This window comes from Talpa occidentalis, unplaced genomic scaffold (assembly GCF_014898055.3).
Source record: "Talpa occidentalis isolate TD23 unplaced genomic scaffold, MPIMG_talOcc4v2.1 talOcc4.3, whole genome shotgun sequence".
Lineage (NCBI taxonomy): Eukaryota > Metazoa > Chordata > Mammalia > Eulipotyphla > Talpidae > Talpa > Talpa occidentalis.
The window spans coordinates 70,485,057-70,503,356 of NW_023603184.1; the positions used below are offsets into that span (position 1 = coordinate 70,485,057).

The following is an 18,300-nucleotide window of genomic DNA, read 5'->3' on the forward strand; positions in this document are numbered from 1 at the left end:
ATATAGAGTCTACATATAACATTAGTTGAACCTGCAGCATGAATTCATTTTCCACCTTTCCATTGGTCAAAAAACATTATTTCACACTCCATTGCCCTAACAAATAAATTAATAAAACTCACCACTTTTTCTGTAAATTTCAATGTGCGTATTTTTCTCAGTTCAAAATGATACCAAGTCTTAGTCTTGCCCTTGCATGTCCTTCGAAGCACTCAGGGAGAATTATTTTTTTGTACTGCCCCACCCTGCATCTTCTAGCAAAGCTAGGGAAGAAATCTCAGAGCTAGGCATGGTCTCCTCCCTTCATGTCAAATGAAGGATGGAAAGTACAGGATTTTCTTGTTCTTTAAAAAACTCTGTAAAATATGAAATTTCGTATTTCTAGAATTATATTATAGTAAAATACCCCAGACTCTTTGTTTTCCATTGAATTATCAGCTTGGGCCTCCCCGGTGGCGCAGCGGTTGAGCACTGGGTTGCGAAGCTGCCCACAGCCTCTGCAGCGCCAGTTCGATCCCTGGCTGCTCCCCGGCCACCAGAGGAGGGTCCCACATGGCGCGCAGACCTCTCCTGCCGCCTGCTGCTCCCCTCAGCAGTGTACTTCGGTCCTTCTGCCTGCTCTGCTCCCCGCTCTGGCTCTGGTGAATTCTCACCCTCCCACGCTTCTGACTGTACCCAGTGCAAGTATAAACAAACAAACAAATAAATAAATAAAACATGCCTCTATAAAAAAAAATAAAATTGAATTATCAGATCGATGTTCAGGGACCATTGTCTTTCATTTATGCACTTTTGCTTCCCCTGCTGTCTGGCACAGATGCACAATCCCTGGCAAAGCTACGTGTTCAACAAATACTTGTGGAGCAGATGCGTAAGCAGTATTAATATTACATCTCAGATATGAAAAAAAAAGATCTGAATTGATGCCTCAAAGTGCAGTAAAACGCACCAACCGCTTATTTACCACAGATCTCATACCTATCCCTAGGCAAGAGATGCAAAAAAATAAAAATTAGGATTTATAGTCAGATAAAGGGAACCAGCCCAACACAACTTAAAACACTGGCAAGCAAATAAGTGTATGTACTTATTTTGAAAAGAAGTTTAAAATATTACATCAAGTATAAAAAAGCAAAGTGCATGGGGACTATAACCAAGATGAAAATGCATATATTGTGCAAAAATGAAAAATTATGTAAAAAATATATAAAATAAATAAATAATTTTTTAAAAAAAAGCAAAGTGCAGAAATGAGGGAATGGGATAGAGTAAACCTTTACTTTTGATCCCTTGTGGGATACTGTAGGACTTAAAATATAATCCCCCTTTGCAAAAGGAAAAAAGGCATCAGCTCTTCTCCAAAATATTTATTTGTGTATTTATGTCACTACACAGATAGAAAGATTTACAAAAGCACAGAGAAAAGTCTAAAAATCAAAATAAACTGGTCAAATGTATTAAATCAAAAAGAGAAGGGTTTGGGAAAGAAAGGTTTTTTTTATTTTTTGTTTTATTTCCTGCATTTTCTGAATTTCTGAGGGTAAGAGGATTTTTTTTTTTAATTTAAACAGTTACGGGCCTCCCTGGTGGTGCAAGGGGTAAAGATGCAACCTATGAAGCTATCCGCAGCCACTGCAGCATGAGTTCGATCCCCGGCCAGGGAGCTGCCCACATGGCGCAGCAGACCTCTCCTGCTTCACCCACTGCTCCCCTCAGCAGTGTATTTCAGTCAATCTGCCTGCTCTGTTCTCCACTCTGTCTCTGGTGAATCCTCTCACCCCCCATACCTCTGGCCTGTACCCCAGTTCTTGTATGAATAAATAAATAAAATCTTTTTTTAAAAAAGAAAAGTTACAATTAAAGGAAGTCCCAAATAAGTAACTACATTTTGTGATATACACTATTGAGTGTTTTGGGAACTCAAAACTTTAATTGTCAAAAATGGCAATTAACCAAAGACCTCAATCAATTGGCAATTTTTCTCTACATTCTACTCTTAGGAAAAACAAGCAACTCAGATATAAATAACTTCATATTAAGACTTTAGAGAGCAGTATTGTCAATAGCAAGTAGGTTTAGAGAATGGCATAAATATTAATGGTTCAGCTCTTTGAATTTTCTATTTCATCTTCCTTAGTATACAGTGATGAAGGCTATTAGACATTTGATATTTTATGTTCAGCCCCAAATAAGCAGCTTGTCAGAAAATTGGACCCCACCCAGATCAACTGAATCAGAACCCTCTGGAAGTAGAAACCAAGAATCTGGGTATGAACTAGATCCCCAATTATTATGATTTCACATTGAAGCTGAGAAGCTCTAGCTTAGAAGATTAATCCTGAATTCTTGCATGATTCTCAAACTACACAGAAAGATTTACTTCCAGTAGATGGCCCTTATAGAAAGAGAAAAGTATATATTTTACACCTCTGCAGGAGGTGCTTAATGGTATTAATCAGTAAGCAAAATGAACTAGACATCTCCCCTTATTCTCCAATGAAATTATTGGAAAATAACTTTAGAACTCATTATAATAAAAAATAGTGGAAAACTTTAGTTCCAGAACAAGTTTGGAAAAGTATAATCCTATGATTATCTGTTTTAACCACTAGATAAGGTTCATTTACCCACAGGGCAAAGAAAGATAGCAGATCTCAGAACTGGAATGACAAGGTATACATTTAAGATGCTTCCACTTCCCATCCCAGTGACAGACATCACCAATCAATTACGGCACTTTCTCTCCCAGCCAAGACAATGCACCAGAATCCTTTTCAATAGAACATCACAGGTTTGTATCCACAGCCTGTGAATCAAAGTTAACCATTTTTTAATTGCTGTAAATGATAAATATCCCGATTAAGGGTTGATAAATGTAGGGTAGGTAATTTAAGGTCCTTATGGGTGAGCAAACTAAATGTGACTGTACTTCTCTCCATTTCCCAAACCATTTGATTGAGATGATAACTAGAATCACTAAACATCAGATGCAGGCGGACTCTTACTAGACTATCTAGTTCAACTATTTCTCTCATAAAAGAGGAAATATTGATGAAGAGAAATCACAATAGCCAAACCACATAGCTAATATGGCAAAGTCCATTTGGGAACAGATCTATATAACCAGGATTTCTCTGACTGCACCATATGGAACCTAAAGCCACAGTAACCAACGGCAGAATAAAATGTATAGATATATACATATAAATTTGGAGAAAGAGAACCACATCATTTCCTAGTTCTAGGGGAAAGCCAACGTCCTAGAGAGGCAAACCATGTTCATTGGTATAGGAATGTAGCCAGCCCTCGGGTACAGCTGAAGTAAGCTACAGAAGGGGAAGTTCCTCCATGGAAAAACCACTTCTTTGAGGCTTGTGTGTGAGGGTATCAGGGTATCAGGAAGGAATTTCAAAAGTCATTGTTAAGGCTGTATTGTAGAACATCTATTCTTAGGACTCCAAGACACATTCAAAATTCAACTCATGATTTACAATGTACACCCATGCCAAAGCAATGATGAGAGCAAACCTAGTCCTCTTTTCCCATCCTTCACATCTTAGTTCCACACTCAATTTCTCAAAGAAACTTTTTCAGAATCCCATGAGTAGGTCACATTTCTAATATTCCTCATGAGAATTTGTTTCCTTAGGAGGACCTGCATGAGTATATAACAATGTTTTTATTATAGCACTACTCAATTAATTACCTCCTCACCCACCACTCAATTGTCACTAGTTTCAAAATTGCGTAAGAACACGCTCATGTCCTTTTGAGTTCACCTTTTTATCTTCAGTGTTTAACTGAAATCTGACACATAGTACACATAATATTTACTGACATCCAGAAATACTGAATGAATGAGTAAATGAAGAAATGAAGATAGTATTTAAGTTTATACCATTGCTTATGAAGCAACTAGTATATTAATGATTCATGGCTTCCAGGCACATATGAGTGACATAATCTAGAATTTCTGAGAAAATGGGAGCTCCTTGGTTATAACAGTCATTAATAAAGCTCATCAGTATATTTATGCAAAATGACCTGTTGTTGGGAGTCAGGTATATTCTAAAGTGCAAGCCAAGCCATTCCTCTGGAATTGGACAATATGGTCATGATGTTTTAGGCCTTGTTATCTCAGACTACTTCCCCCACCTACTAGTCAACCTCATAATTTGAGGCAGAGATGCCAAGAACTTAGGCACCCAAGTGAATCCAGGTTGGGATAATGATTAACCTGAGACTTTCAGCAAAAGAACAAATCAGAGGGCACATCCTAATGGTCTGGTATTTATTAAAGACTCAGAATGAAGGACAACAGAGAACACAAGGTTCTCCTGTTCTATATCATAGTCTTGAGGCAGTTTCTAATATCCAAAGCTGATAATTAATATAATGAACAATCCACATATGTCTCAGGTGAGCCACATCTAACTGGGTCAGTGTTTTCAAAAGAGAATGATTAGAATGTATGGTTCTGTGCTTGCTCATAATATATTCCTGCGGGTGCAGGCTCTTTATCCCTGATTCTCTCTCTTTCATTTACCAGATTATTCCAATATTGAGCAATGAACTAAATTCTTTTCACACAAAATTATTTACTTTTTCAGAGTGACATTCTAGCCATTTACTTAACAGCAGAATCCCGAAACCTTCAGAATGCATTTAGCTAATAGCACAAGTTCCAAGCCACATAAGTAATATATTGATTAGAACAGAATAATTCCAATATTTGAAGAAAACTTGAAGCATTTTGATGAAATCCTCAGCACTTCAACTTCATCACTGTTATGCCCACAACCAAGTATGAGAGGTAGCATTCTCATAATGACATCTGTGTATCAGTAAAAATATGTAAAGGTTGTCCTGTGGGTAATTCCAAGTGGGCAATCAGAACCTTTGTCATCAATATCTGTGTACTTCTTGGCTTTCACAGGATAAACCCATACTTGGAATCCGTAAGCTCCCAATGCTCATACTAGGCAGGACCTAAGCTTCATACACGTGAGTCAATGCTGGAGGAATGTGGACCGATTTCCATATCAGTATCTCCTTTTAATCCAACTCTTTATATCTATTTCTTTCTTGGGCCAAGATCTTTACCTCATATTTTATGGAACATATTCCCTCTTCCCCTGAAACTACATTTCTCGACTTTCTCTTGGCTCCTTTCTGATTCCTCCAGTGGGGACTTCCACCTCCTCATTACCCTCTCCATAGGACTCCTATTTCCTCTAGCACAGTAACTCTGGACCCTGTATGCACATTGAGAACACATTCACAATTAAAAATACACCCACACGTGTCTAGGTCCCACTTGAGAAAAAGTAAATCAGATTTCTGTTTTAATAGTAGAAGGAGCAGAGGGGCTTAGGCATTGCTATTTTTCAAAAGGCTCTTCAGTGATTCCATTGTGTACTCAGGGATGAGGACTACTACCTTAGAACTCTACCTAATTCTACCATTTATCTCTCATTCATGTATTCATAATTTATTTATGGACAATTTATTCATTTTTATTTATTGAAAAGTTCATATTTACCAAGTCCTGAGAATGCCTAGATATATAGACATATTGTTCTTTGATGTTGGTGTTCTGAATATGCCTATTCTCAGCCTTCATTTTCTACTTACTGGCACTGCCTTCCCCTTCCCTCTGAGAACTCTCATAGTATCAACTACCAAAGTCTAAGTATTCAGTTTAGACAACTCTCCTGATATGTAGACTAGCATATCTAAATACCAATCGGATATGTTGAAGAGAGAATTCACCAGAGGCAGAGCGGGGAGCAGAGCAGGCAGAAGGACCTAAGTACACTGCTGAGGGGAGCAGCGGGCGGCAGGAGAGGTCTGCGCGCCTTGTGGGACCCTCCTCCGGAGGCCGGGGAGCATCCGGGCATCGAACCGGCACTGTAGAGGCTGCGGGCAGCTTCGCAACCCAGCACTCAACTGCTGCGCCACCGGGGAGGCCCATGTTGCTGGTGTCTTGAAAAAGTATGTCCTTCCAGTCTATCTGCCTCTATTTTGCAAGTCACAGTCCGACCTTGAGCAGAATCATCAGCGCAAACTGTTTAAAGGAAAAATTGATTCATGCCACTGATTCTCCTTTGCTTACGAGAGAAATTTAAGGTCATTAACCTGTCACATAATATCCACCAAGATCTGACCCTAGAATGGGCTGCTAACCCATGATTAAGGCAATAGTAACACAAAACAGCTCACAGTTTCCCTTTGCCAGCAAAACTCTTTCTTACCCCCACATGTGGTTTTGCTCAGTCATCTACCTACAAGACTCACTCAGCTCATACACACATGCTCCTGGATGAATTGTATTATCATTATACCAGCTACACATATTGAGGATAGTATCACTAAAATAAGTGTAATTATCTGTTTCTGTCTTACCATTTTTCTTATTTTTATTTATGCATACAAGAATGGGAGGGTGCAGGCCAGAGGTGTGGTGGGGTGAGAGGATTCACCAGAGACAGAGTGGGGAGCAGAAGAGGCAGATGTACTGAAATGCACTGCTGAGGGGAGCAGCGGGTGAGACAGGAGAGGTTTGCTGCACCATGTCTTTCACTTTAGATGGCAAATTCATATATAGTGACTCTGAGTGTAGTTATTGTTTCTGTGTTTTATTTGTATTTTTTGAGAATTTAGCACAATGGCTGACACATCTCAAATACACAGCAGCTACTTATGAATGACTGAAGACACAGTTGCCTTCCTTTAGGAAGCTTAAAAATCTAAAAAATATAGGGCCTCCCCTGGTGGCGCAGGCGGTTGAGCACAGCACTGTGAAGCTGTCCACAGCCTCTGCAGTGCTGGTTCGATCCTGGCCGGCTGGCGAGGGCCCCACATGGCGCGGCAGACCTCTCCTGTCGCGCCAGCTGCTCCCCTCAGCAGTGTATTTCAACAGTCTGCCTATTCTGTTCCCCGCTCTGTCTCTGGTGAATCCTCTCACCCTCCTGTGCATCTGAACTGTACCCTGGTTCTTATATAAATAAATAAATCTTTAAAAAAATCTAATAAATATATTTTACCTTTTATATTGATTTAGAAATGTACAGAGAGAATTTGTTTTCTCCCAAACTCTTAACTTGTACCCCAAAGGTTCATTACTCTCAAATACAAAGACAAATTAATTCAGCATCGGGAACACCCAGCTCCCTATAAATTTCTATGATCACAGAGAGATCATGTACATTGTTAGATCATAAAAGTGATATCCAATGACAGTCTCATAAAGCAACAGAGCCTAAAACCAACCTGCTAGCTTCTCAGAATTGGATTTGATTTTTTTAGAAAATGTTAAAAAGTTCTCAATCAGGAACTGAGTCTAGAATCCTCTCAGTACAGAAACCAATCAGTTATACAATCACATCACCAGGATGGATTGTGAATCCAGAGCTTTTGCCTGACAGTTTCATATGCAAATCAACCAAATCTTTTTGGAAACCAGATTTGGGGATGGTATGCCAAAGATATAAAGAGTGAAACAGTTTTCCAAGGGAGAAATTACACATTATGTTTCTCTTATTAAAGATTTGAGCGGAAACCACTGAGTTGTTAAGTAATAAACTCCGTTTGACCTTGTCAAAATCCTACCTCCAGCAGCATTTTGAGAACTTGCTGGTTCCGCCTCTTCATTCCAAGTTGTTTGAACTTTAGTTGAGCACATGAAAGCTTTCAGTTATCAAAATGTGCTTATATATGCACATTACTTCATGTTCATCTGCACCTGCCTAGCAGTCATCACCAGAGGCCCTAGAAATATTTAGAGAACCACTGAAGTGTGAGTAATAGTTAATAAAGAATTCTTGCAGTTTTAATTACAAATAAAAACTAAACATGTTTCAACTCTATAAAATGATTCTAGAATATCCAGGGAATTGCTGCTATTTAGAACCACACATAAATTATATTCATATCTCATGCTGAGGTAGTGCAGCAATGCAAGCTGATATATAAAACCAGCAGTTTTCAATATTTATGAAAGAATTAGTTTTACCACCTGTTTCAGGAATCCCATGTAACTCTCCAAACAAACAGAAAGAAGCAACTTTACTCGTCCTTCCCCAAGGGCATCTTTTCTTCTTCTCTAAGTCATCTTTCTAACAATGAAGCAAAACAAGAGACTACTAAGAACCTTGATGGTATAAATATTAGTTGTTGTTTTTTTAAGATTTATTTATTTATTTACAAGCACTGGGTATAGTCAGAAGCACTGGCGGGTGAGAGAATTCACCAGAGCCAGAGTGGGGAACAGAACAGGCAGACTGACAAAATATACTGCTGAGAGGAGCAGCGGGTGCAGCAAGAGAGGTCTGTTGTGCCATGTGGGACCCTCACCGGTGGCCGGGGATCAAACCAGCACTGCAGAGGCTGCAGGCAGCTTTGCAGCCCAGCGCTCAACTGCTGAGAAACCAGGGGAGGCCCAGTGGTATAAATATTTGGAAGGCAAATTGCTATGCTTTGTCCACAGGTCATGAGTGGTAAGAACAAACCAAGAAGCTAACCAAATATCAGTTCTTCTCCTTCCTTCTGAGCTCCAATGCCAAGAAACATGATGAAAAAATGACATAAAGAAGTCTCATCAGGGATACTGGTTCCCATTTATTTCTTCATCATCTGTCTGTATGTCACCAAACTGTACTGAGCACTCAAGCTCACAAAGACATGTTAGACAGAACTCTGCCTTCTTTTCAGACAAGCTATCTGTATAATGGGTGATTCACATAAGCAATCCCACAATTTGGTAAATGTGAGAATGGAGTCATGCATTTTTAATTATTTCGTTCAACAAATATTCTGACTTGACTTCTGGAAGTCAGATACTGTATTAGGTGCTAATGAGTAAATCTATCCATTGCCTTTGAATTGTTTGTAGGAGTTGTTCAGACAGTAAATGCACAACTACAAACAGTGAGATCAGGCTATGTCGGGCCAAGGGCAAGGGAACATGTAACAAGATGCCATAATTCAAAAGTAGGAGTCTGAGGAGAAGGAACATCCAAGACCCTGATAAGGATGGGTATGTAGTAATCAGACGAGTGGAGTAGGGTGGGGGCTGCAGGCCAAATGACCTAGAGTCAGTAAGAACAGAGGTGCTGTGATGATTTAAATACTGATGGTGTGATGACAGTGTTCTCCCCAAAAATATATTGCTGACAAAAGAAATGAGATATATTAGAACACCTCAGGATGGACTTTGGAAATGATTATCCAAACCTTGCAAATCTAATAACATAAATAGTGATGATTCTAAACAGAACCCTACATCATTTGGTTCCATCTGAGAGAGAATTTGTTCTACACCTCTTCTTTAGCTTCTGACTGTTTACTGTCAACTTTGATGTTCCTTGACTTGTAGATGCATCACTCCAACTCTGTTGTTAGCCACATATTGCCTTCTTCCAGGTGTACCTGTTCTTTTTCTAAGGACACCAGTCATTGGATTAATCCTACTGACCTCATTTTAAATTGATGATCTCTGTGAAGGCCCTGTCACTACTTCTTTGTAGAATTTGCTTTCCCTTGCAAATTACAGATCACCAATAACTATTTCCATTCCTAGGTTAACTTATTTCTGCTCAGTTTTTCTCTTTTAATAAATTAAATAGATGTAACACAACACAATCAAACTGTTTATTTTCTTATGCCCCAAAAGTAACATCTTAAAAATAATTCAAAAAATCTCTCAAGTATCTTTGTTTACTTTTAAGACTCTAAACACCCTCTTTTCCCATAAATAAAAAAAGATTTTTGTTTATGACTGTTTACCAAACTTAATAGAAGGCAATATAAATAATCTTTCTTGTGGTGTTTTTTCATGTTTTAATTCATCTGATCATTTGATTGCAAACTCTTAGAATGGAAGCACAGTGCATTTAGTGATATCTGAAATAATTTTCTAAAGATAATCTGTCAAATGCCTTCTCTGTGTAATTCAATGGTAATTTGGTGCAATTATGAAGGAGGCATTGTTTCCAGTCTGTTCTTTACCACTGACCATGATGACCACTGTCCACTAGGGTATTCTTGTTGTACCTTTGTATCCTTATTCTCAAAATCTGCTTTCAGAACATACATTGATATACTTTGGGGGTTAAGTGATATAGTTCTATGGTGTCACTGAACTGAGTATCATAAGACAGGTTGTAGACTGCACATATCTCCACATAACCATTATAGTTTTTTATACTGATTACAGCAAAATATCAGCAGGTATTTATAAGGTCTTGTAATAAATCCGCACATTATAACAATTTTATAATTTTCATAAGAGATGTCTTTTTTTTTAAGATTTATTTATTTATCTATGCAAGCACTGGGTACAGTCAGAAGCACAGGAGGGTGAGAGAATTCACCAGAGCCAGAGGGGAGAGCAGAGCAGGCAGACTGACGAAGTATACTGCTGAGGGGAACAGCGGGCAGCAGGAGAGGTCTGCGTGCCATGCGGGACCCTTAGGCGGTGGCCGGGGATCGAACTGGCTCTGCAGAGGCTGCAGGCAGCCTCCCAGCCCAGCGCTCAACTGCCACACCACCAGGGAGGCCCAAAAGATGTCTTTTATAGTTTGTATAAAGGCAATGTGTGAGTTAGAATTGCCCTTGCTACTGATGAATCTTACATGCAATTCTTTGGGAGATTCTCAGACAAAGAAATTAAACCAAAGTTGAGAGCTCTGTGAAACATCAGCATCAATAATATGAATTGAGGATAATCTTAAAAGTATGATAGCAGGAGGCACCTTCCATTATAGTGTGATCTCATGGAGAAAAACTTTTAAATTTCATCCACTTAGGGGGATGGTGATCCTGCCAGCACTGGGGATGCTCACCAGAGAGATGGAAGAGCTACATTATGAATTTGTTTCTGGCAAATTTTCTGCTTTCAGCGACCCAAAAATGTGATTACTGTGCTTTCTTTATATCACAGTTGACTTTTCAGAACAAGTGATAAAAGGTAATATTTGGTAGAAATCTGGCACATTGATATGTGATTTAAAAGAAATCTTTTTAATATGTGCCATTCTCACTGGTGTAAGATGGTATCTCATTGTAATTTTAATTTGCATTTCCCTGATTACAAGTGATGTTGAACATTTTTTCATATGCCTGTTGGCCATTTGCATTTCCTCTTTGGAGAAGTTTCTTTTTAACTGCTCATTTTTTGACTGGGTTGTTTACTTTGTTTTTATTGAGTCTCATTTACAGCAGCACTATTTACAATAGATAAGCTGTGAAAACAACCCAAATGCCCCAAAATCGATGACTGGATCAAGAAGATGTGGTACATATACACAACAGAATATCACTCAGCAATCAAAAAAGATAAACTCATGCCATTTGCAGCAACATGGATGGAGCTGCTCAGCAAAACAAGCAGAAAAAGAAAAAGAAAAATACCGGATGGTCTCATTCATAGCAGAAATTTAGAAAATCTAAATAAGGGACCAGGAAAAAGACTAATTATAATAAAGTAAAAATCAAAATCAACAAGCAACTATAAACCAGAGACACACTACAGGGGACTGGCGGGGGGGGGGGGGCGCGTGGGGGAAGGGAATAGGATCAAAACAAGGGTGGTGGGAATTGTATGGGGACTATAACCAAATGAAAATGCATACATTGTGGGCCTCCCCTGGTGGCGCAGCGGTTGAGCGCTGGGCTGCGGAGGCTGCCCGCAGCCTCCGCTGCGCTAGTTCATTCCCTGGCCGCCGGAGAGGATCCCACCCAAAAAAAAAAAAAAATCATACATTGTGCAAAATTGAAAAATAATGTAAAAAATAATATAAAATTAAAAAAATCTTTATTTTGTGCAGTTCAAAACATTAAAAGGGGAATTTGTTGTTGTTGATGAAAAGTCTAACTTGTCTAAATGCAAAATAGTATCTGACCAATAAACAGTCAATGTAATCAGTCTGAACCATAGTTTTAAAAATTTAATGAGCACAGGAAGTAAAATATGATATGTCAGTTTTTTTAACAAACACACATTCTAGTTTGCAGCACAAAAAGCAGCAAATGATAAGACTTCCAGGAAGCAAAAATTGTTTGATAAATCAACATAGATGTTCTTGGAGAAAAATTCATGGGGTGATTGGCAGCAAAGTCCAAAAGATGGAAGTGTGTGAGAAGCAGAATGGAGAGAGGGAAATACCCTGTATTTAATAGCTCCCACAGCAGCAGAGGGGTGGGGCACTGCTTGGCAGATGTGACTGAATAAATTTTGAGCACTTGACTCAAAGTCAACCAATCAGAGCATTGAGCGGAAGAGAGCAAGAGAACATGGATGAAAGTTGACAACACGGAAGTGGTCTGGGAATTGGCATCACAGATAATGGTGATGAGAGTCATATAAACCAAGAATCAGCTGCAGAGGTCACTTTACAGAGACTAATGGAAAGGAAAAAGAAAACTTTGAAAAGAGGGGGAAGCCACATAAAGGGAGCCCTGGAGCTCTGCAACATAATGTTCTCAATCTTTATTTGAGCAACCCTCTGTGAGGTTCTGCTTGTTAACAATCACAGTTTTGGAATAAAAGCTGCATAAAGTCAGGCAGAGAAGGAGAAAAGCTACGGGACGGTGAGGAATTGGAGACTTCAAGGGAACGTGTCTGAGGGGAGAAGAAGGGAATCAGGCTATCACAGGCTTTGTAAGCAGAAAAGCTCCAAGGTATTTATTGCACAGATAATATGACTCGCTGACCTTAAAAGGACTAGCTATGATTACAGAGCTGTGGGTAGGAGTGAGGCATTGTGGCAGGGAGAAAAGAGATCTCGTAAGACTCAGCACATATTGATAGGCAAGCATTCAATTTGGAAAAGCTTACCTTTGGATTTCTTTTTCAGCGTTTTGTATGAGCTTTGTAATCACCCCCAGTGTTCTACTGAAGAGAAACCCCCTTCAGTAAAAACGCTTTTTGCAGATTATTAAAAGAGACAGTGTGAAACCTTCAATAACATTTAGAAATACATGTAGCAGAACTAACTTCATTCAGTCATCACATTTTCAAGTAACTGGTGTGGGCTCCATTTCTGACCACATAGCACAGTACAGCTAGACTTTTGTGTATCAAAATTAACAAAAAATGGGGGGATTTAGGGGGTCTCAGTAGTCCTCCCAATTTAAATACAGTTAAGTAACTGTGAAACCCGGTCAGTTTACACATAAAGTCATGCCAATTTAAAAGAGAAAAGTTCCATTGATATTGACCACATTTTTGGCTCCTATTAAATTGCTATATAAATATATAAAGAAGGTCTGTAATACTATATGTCTGCAAAAACATATTTTTGGCAAACTAATGTCTTTCCATTTTTAATCTCAATCCGCCTTACCTAGTATTCTTAAATATATTTAAATTACTTTTGGTTCTAAGTATCTTATCCAACCAATCTCCTCACACCATTTTCCATCTGTGCTTATTTATCCTTTTCATTTACAAATTCACACATAAAATTGTTTGGTACTAATGAAGATTTTAATTTTTAAGCCTCTCAAAATCCAGTTTGCAATTGTCAGTGGAGCAACTTCTAATATTTAATGTGATGGAACAACGATTACTGTGGGTTGAATTGTGGTCCCCCCAAAAGATATGCCCATATCCAAACCTCTGTGAATGAGATCTTATTTGGAAAAAGGATATTTGCAGACATAATTAAGTTAAGAATCTCTGGATGAGGTCATTCTGTGTCAGATGGTGGATCCTAAATCAAAGACGAGTTCTTTACAAGATACAGGTAGAACACAGAGATGGAGAGAAGAGAAAAGGGAAGACCACCCAAACATAAAGGAAGAGATTGGAGTCCAGTTGCCACAAGTCAAGGAATGACTGGAGTTACCAGAAAATGAAAAAGGTGAGGGAGGAGTCTCCCGTCTAACCTTCAGAGGGATCACACAGCCCAGCTTAATCTCATATAGCTAACCTTCAGAATTGTGAGAACTTTCTGTTGCATTCAGCCACCAAATATGTGGTAATTTGTGATGGCAACCCTATGAAACCAATGCAATATTAAGCAGTATCCATTTATTTTTCACTTGCTTTTCATTAAAGTTGTGACTCACATAGGAAATGCTGATTTTTCTCCAATATAATCACCAACATGATTTTAAAAAGCATATATTAATAAAGCATTATTAATAAAGTTTGAAGTCAAAGTTTATCTATGAATACTGTTTATTTTTAAAAAATCACAAAATTTTTGAATGGAAATAATATTTAAACATTTATTTACTTTATGATTTAATGTTGTTAGTTACCTCACAATTAAGTTGAACCATAACCCATTAGGAGATATCTTAACTCTACTGTGACATGCCACATGATGTGTTCTATAACATCAGAACTGAATTATGCCAGTTAAGAGCATTACATATAATGATTTCATGCTTTTGGTGGCAAAAGATGCAGTTTAATCCAAGATCTACTGAATTTCTAGTCTGTGTCAGATACTGTTTCAGGCAACGAAATGATCATATCGCTCTATCAAGGTGCATTTATTCTACCACTGAGATATGAATATAAATCAACTGGTTATTTTCTAAATTAATTAATGAAATGCCTGGCGGGCTTAAGAAATATTTTAACTAAAGAGAATTACTTAGTAATTCAGAATCATATTGTAATTGTGACTGAAAATTAGACTCAAAAAATTTAAATTTAAGATAAACTCATAAAATCTATGAAACATGAAAGAATTAAAAACTGACTACTGAAAGTTGGGAAACCTTGGTAGAATGTTGTATATTTAGACTATTTGAAATATTTTTAGGTAACTTACCAATAACAATTCTATTACTTATTTTAGGGTTATGAGTGCATCCTTTGGCAATACAATTAATAGTTATGGATAAAAATCAGCAATATTCAAATTTAAAAGAGATTTAAATGTCCAGGGAGAACAGCTAGAATTATTAAAAATAATGTCTGTCAATATTTTAATCACAGGAAATAATTATGAAATAAGGTTAAGTGCTAATATCAGGACACCTAGCTATAGTATGATCTCAGCTACGCAAAATGTGCATAGTTATTGTCTCTAGGAATTTCTATGGTGTGTGATCATGGTAATACCTAGAACAATGTTCGATAGATTATCTGATATTATATAAGCAGATTATATAATAAAACATTGTGTGTCTACTCATTCAGTTTTTCTACAAGGAGATTTTATAATTTTTAAATGAAGAAATGATAGTTCTTTCCTAATTTATTTAATTATTTGCTTGTTTGTTTATTAAAATATTTTCTTTATTTATGCATACAAAGAACTGGGGAATAGGCCACAGGTATGGAAGGTGAGAGGCTTCACCAGAGACAGAGTAGGAAACAGAATAGGCAGATCCACTGAAATACAGTTGAGGGGAGCAGCAGGCGAGACAGGAGAGGTCTGCTGCGCCATGTGGGTAGCTTCCTGGCTAGCCGGGATTGAACTCACACTGCAGAGGCTGCACAGTGTCACAAGGCTGACTTAACCCCTTGTGCCACCAGGGAGGCCCTCTTTCCCGATTTAAACTAATAGGAACATGTTCGTAAACAACTTGAAAAAATTAGAATCTACAGATATATTTCCAAACTAATGTATGCCACAATTCAGGACAAAACCCATAACTACCCTATCATATCCACTAATGCCTGTCACTCTTTGAGTTGTAATCCTTTGCCTCCAAGTTAACTGCAAATGTCACCAGAGGGGTGATCCTTGATGTGGACGGTGGTAGGCCCTGCCTGCTGAATCCCACAAAGAAAATATCTGGCTTGGTTGGGACTCTCTGGTGGCACAAGGGGTTAAGCACAGCACTATGAAGCTATCCGCAGCTTCTGCAGCACGAGTTCGATCCCTGGTTGGCCATGGAGCTACCCACATGGCACAGCAGACCTCTCCTGACTCACCCGCTGCTCCCCTCAGCTGTGTATTTCAGTCAGTCTGTACCCCAGACTGTACCCAACTGGGCCTGTACCCCAGTTCTTGTATGAATAAATAAATAAATCTTTTTTTAAAAAAGTATCTGGCTTGGTCTGTCCAGTCACATCTGAACTTTAGTGTAGCACAAATTAAAACTGAAGTCTTATGACATGGCTATCTAGTGGGAGGAAAGGCACATAGTGTAGTGTGTACACAGGGCACTTGGTAAGAAAAACTAATGATAAATCAAAATAATTTGGGTTTTGAGCTTAGTGTATGTTTAGGGCAGGAAAAATCCAGAATTTTTATTGGAGGAGATAGGCTAGAATGAAGAGAATTTAGGTGTGGGTACTGAGACAGGTAGATATAAAAATAGGAAAAATGTTATTAGCAAGTCACAATTGAATTTGAGGAGGGTTATTGAGTGGAAAGACATTAGTCAGGGCAAGGTGGGAGATAAAAGTGGGCATTTCTCTCAAAGAGGAGATAGGGCAACTTTGAGAATTTGGGTTAACTTTGTTTTGGGAACAGAGAACTGTGAATTAACCCTCCACACTGGTTTTCAATTCAGGGTTCCATACAGGCACTTGTAAGACCTCCTCCTTTTCTTTCTACTTCCATCAGCTTCCATTGGCCATGAAGTATACTTTAACTCCTCAGCATGCAAGAGAGGACTCACTTTTACCCACCTCTGCAAACTTCTGTCTTCCTACAGCCTTCTCTTTGATAAACTGCCCTAGTCTAACTACTTCTAGTTTCCTAACTGGTCTTTCATGATCTCTCAAGATTCAACTTAAGGACTGAGACTGTGAAATGCTTTATGTTCTTCCTGGGGCTGCCATCCTGTCAGTATTCATTGTAGTTTGTACAGTGTCATCAGGGATGCATTAAATTTTTCAAATTTACCTTTCAAATTTATCAACTGTGTGCATTTAGTTAGGATTCAATCCAGAAAGTTAATGTTAATGGATGGATAGTAGGCAAGACAGAAAAGACAAGGGTGAGTAGGAGGCCCTGGTGCTAAAGAAAGAATGATTCATTTGCAATTTTGTCAAAGACTAGTACTGTGTGCACACAAAGTCTGCTAACGATACTGAAGTAGGATTCATCCAGAATGTACTCATAAGAAGTGGGCTCTGGAGTCTTGTCATCTAGATAGAGATGGAGAGAAGATGAGAAAGGACCTTGGATGGTAAGTGAGGACGGTGGAAGACTAGAATCATTCAGAAACTGATAGAGAAAACTTATTTCCCATTAGTTTGTAGAGACAGGGTGGCTGCAAGATTAAAGAAGAACCATAGGTTCCCCCCAACAATAACTGAACAGCAGTGTAAACTATCAGCCAAAGATCTTCGGTAGCAACACACCCTTATTTACTTACCTGGCTATATTTCTCTATTATGACTTTCTGATGAGTTTTAAGGAAGGGAAATATTTTTGTAGTTGTGGAAGTAATTAACCAGAGCTAACTTTGATGTTCCAATGTGGAAAGATATTAAAGTCCAAGTTGGCATAGCACTTATCTTGGCATAGCTTTAAAAAAAGAAAGACAGAAAGAAATCATACCTCAGAAACAAGGTAGTTAATTATATTTCAGACAGCTAAGAAAGTCCTAGGTCATTACTAATAAAGTGGGCCTGCAAAAATTTATTTCTGAAACAAATAATATAAAGCCAAATTCACTAGGATTGAGGCATTCATTTTTATAAAGGAAATGATTAATGGGGTAATCAAAACACCACACATCACTAATTAGTAGTGGCATTTGGTATTTCCACGGCATTAAAAGTACAGAAATTGATTTAATTAAATTCACTTTATCCAGCACCTCATAAGAGGCAAGTAAATGGCCTGTGGTGGATATGTATGACCATATGGTGCTATAAGTTATTTCTTGTATTGCTAAAAGTATATAATCTAACTTCCAATGTTTTATTGAGCTTTAAAATATCTGAATGTCTGAATAAGGGCTCTTGGTTAAAAATGTCTTTATTTCATATCCATGTAAAATGTATTAGATTTTCAGGAAAGTCCACATTGATGTAATTTTAAGAGTTCTAGACATAAGCTTTAACTGTGGATGCTGTTGACTGGCAACATTGTACCATGGGCACTTCCTGCCACCCTTTAGCCAGGTGCTACCCTGTAGAACGTCATCAGTGATGCTCAAGATATTCTGCCGCATCACTTTCACCAACCCCAAATTCCCTTTGGAGTAAAAGAGAGCAAAGGAGGTCTCCATCTCTCAGTCCACTGATAAGCCAACTCTCAGAGGGCATGGAAAACTGAACTGAAGCACTCAGTCCTCAGGACCTACAGCCAGGCCAGACACCATGTTCAGGAAGATGATTTTCCCCAGCCAGATCTGAGCCCATTAACTGCCCTG

At 38.4% G+C, this 18,300-nt stretch overlaps 1 protein-coding gene and 1 long non-coding RNA gene across 25 annotated transcripts in view; both read right to left on the reverse strand.

Moving 5' to 3' along the window:
• Window positions 1–18,300, reverse strand: part of NCKAP5 (NCK associated protein 5) — a 1,249,968-nt gene that overhangs the window by 662,179 nt on the left and 569,489 nt on the right. The gene's annotated exons all lie outside the window — the stretch shown is intronic.
• LOC129146621 (uncharacterized) lies at window positions 7,615–17,445 on the reverse strand. Its single transcript, XR_008553535.1, has 3 exons — window positions 17,296–17,445; window positions 8,018–8,117; window positions 7,615–7,770 (listed from the first exon to the last, which is right to left on the reverse strand). It is a non-coding gene; the product is annotated as an uncharacterized LOC129146621 (long non-coding RNA).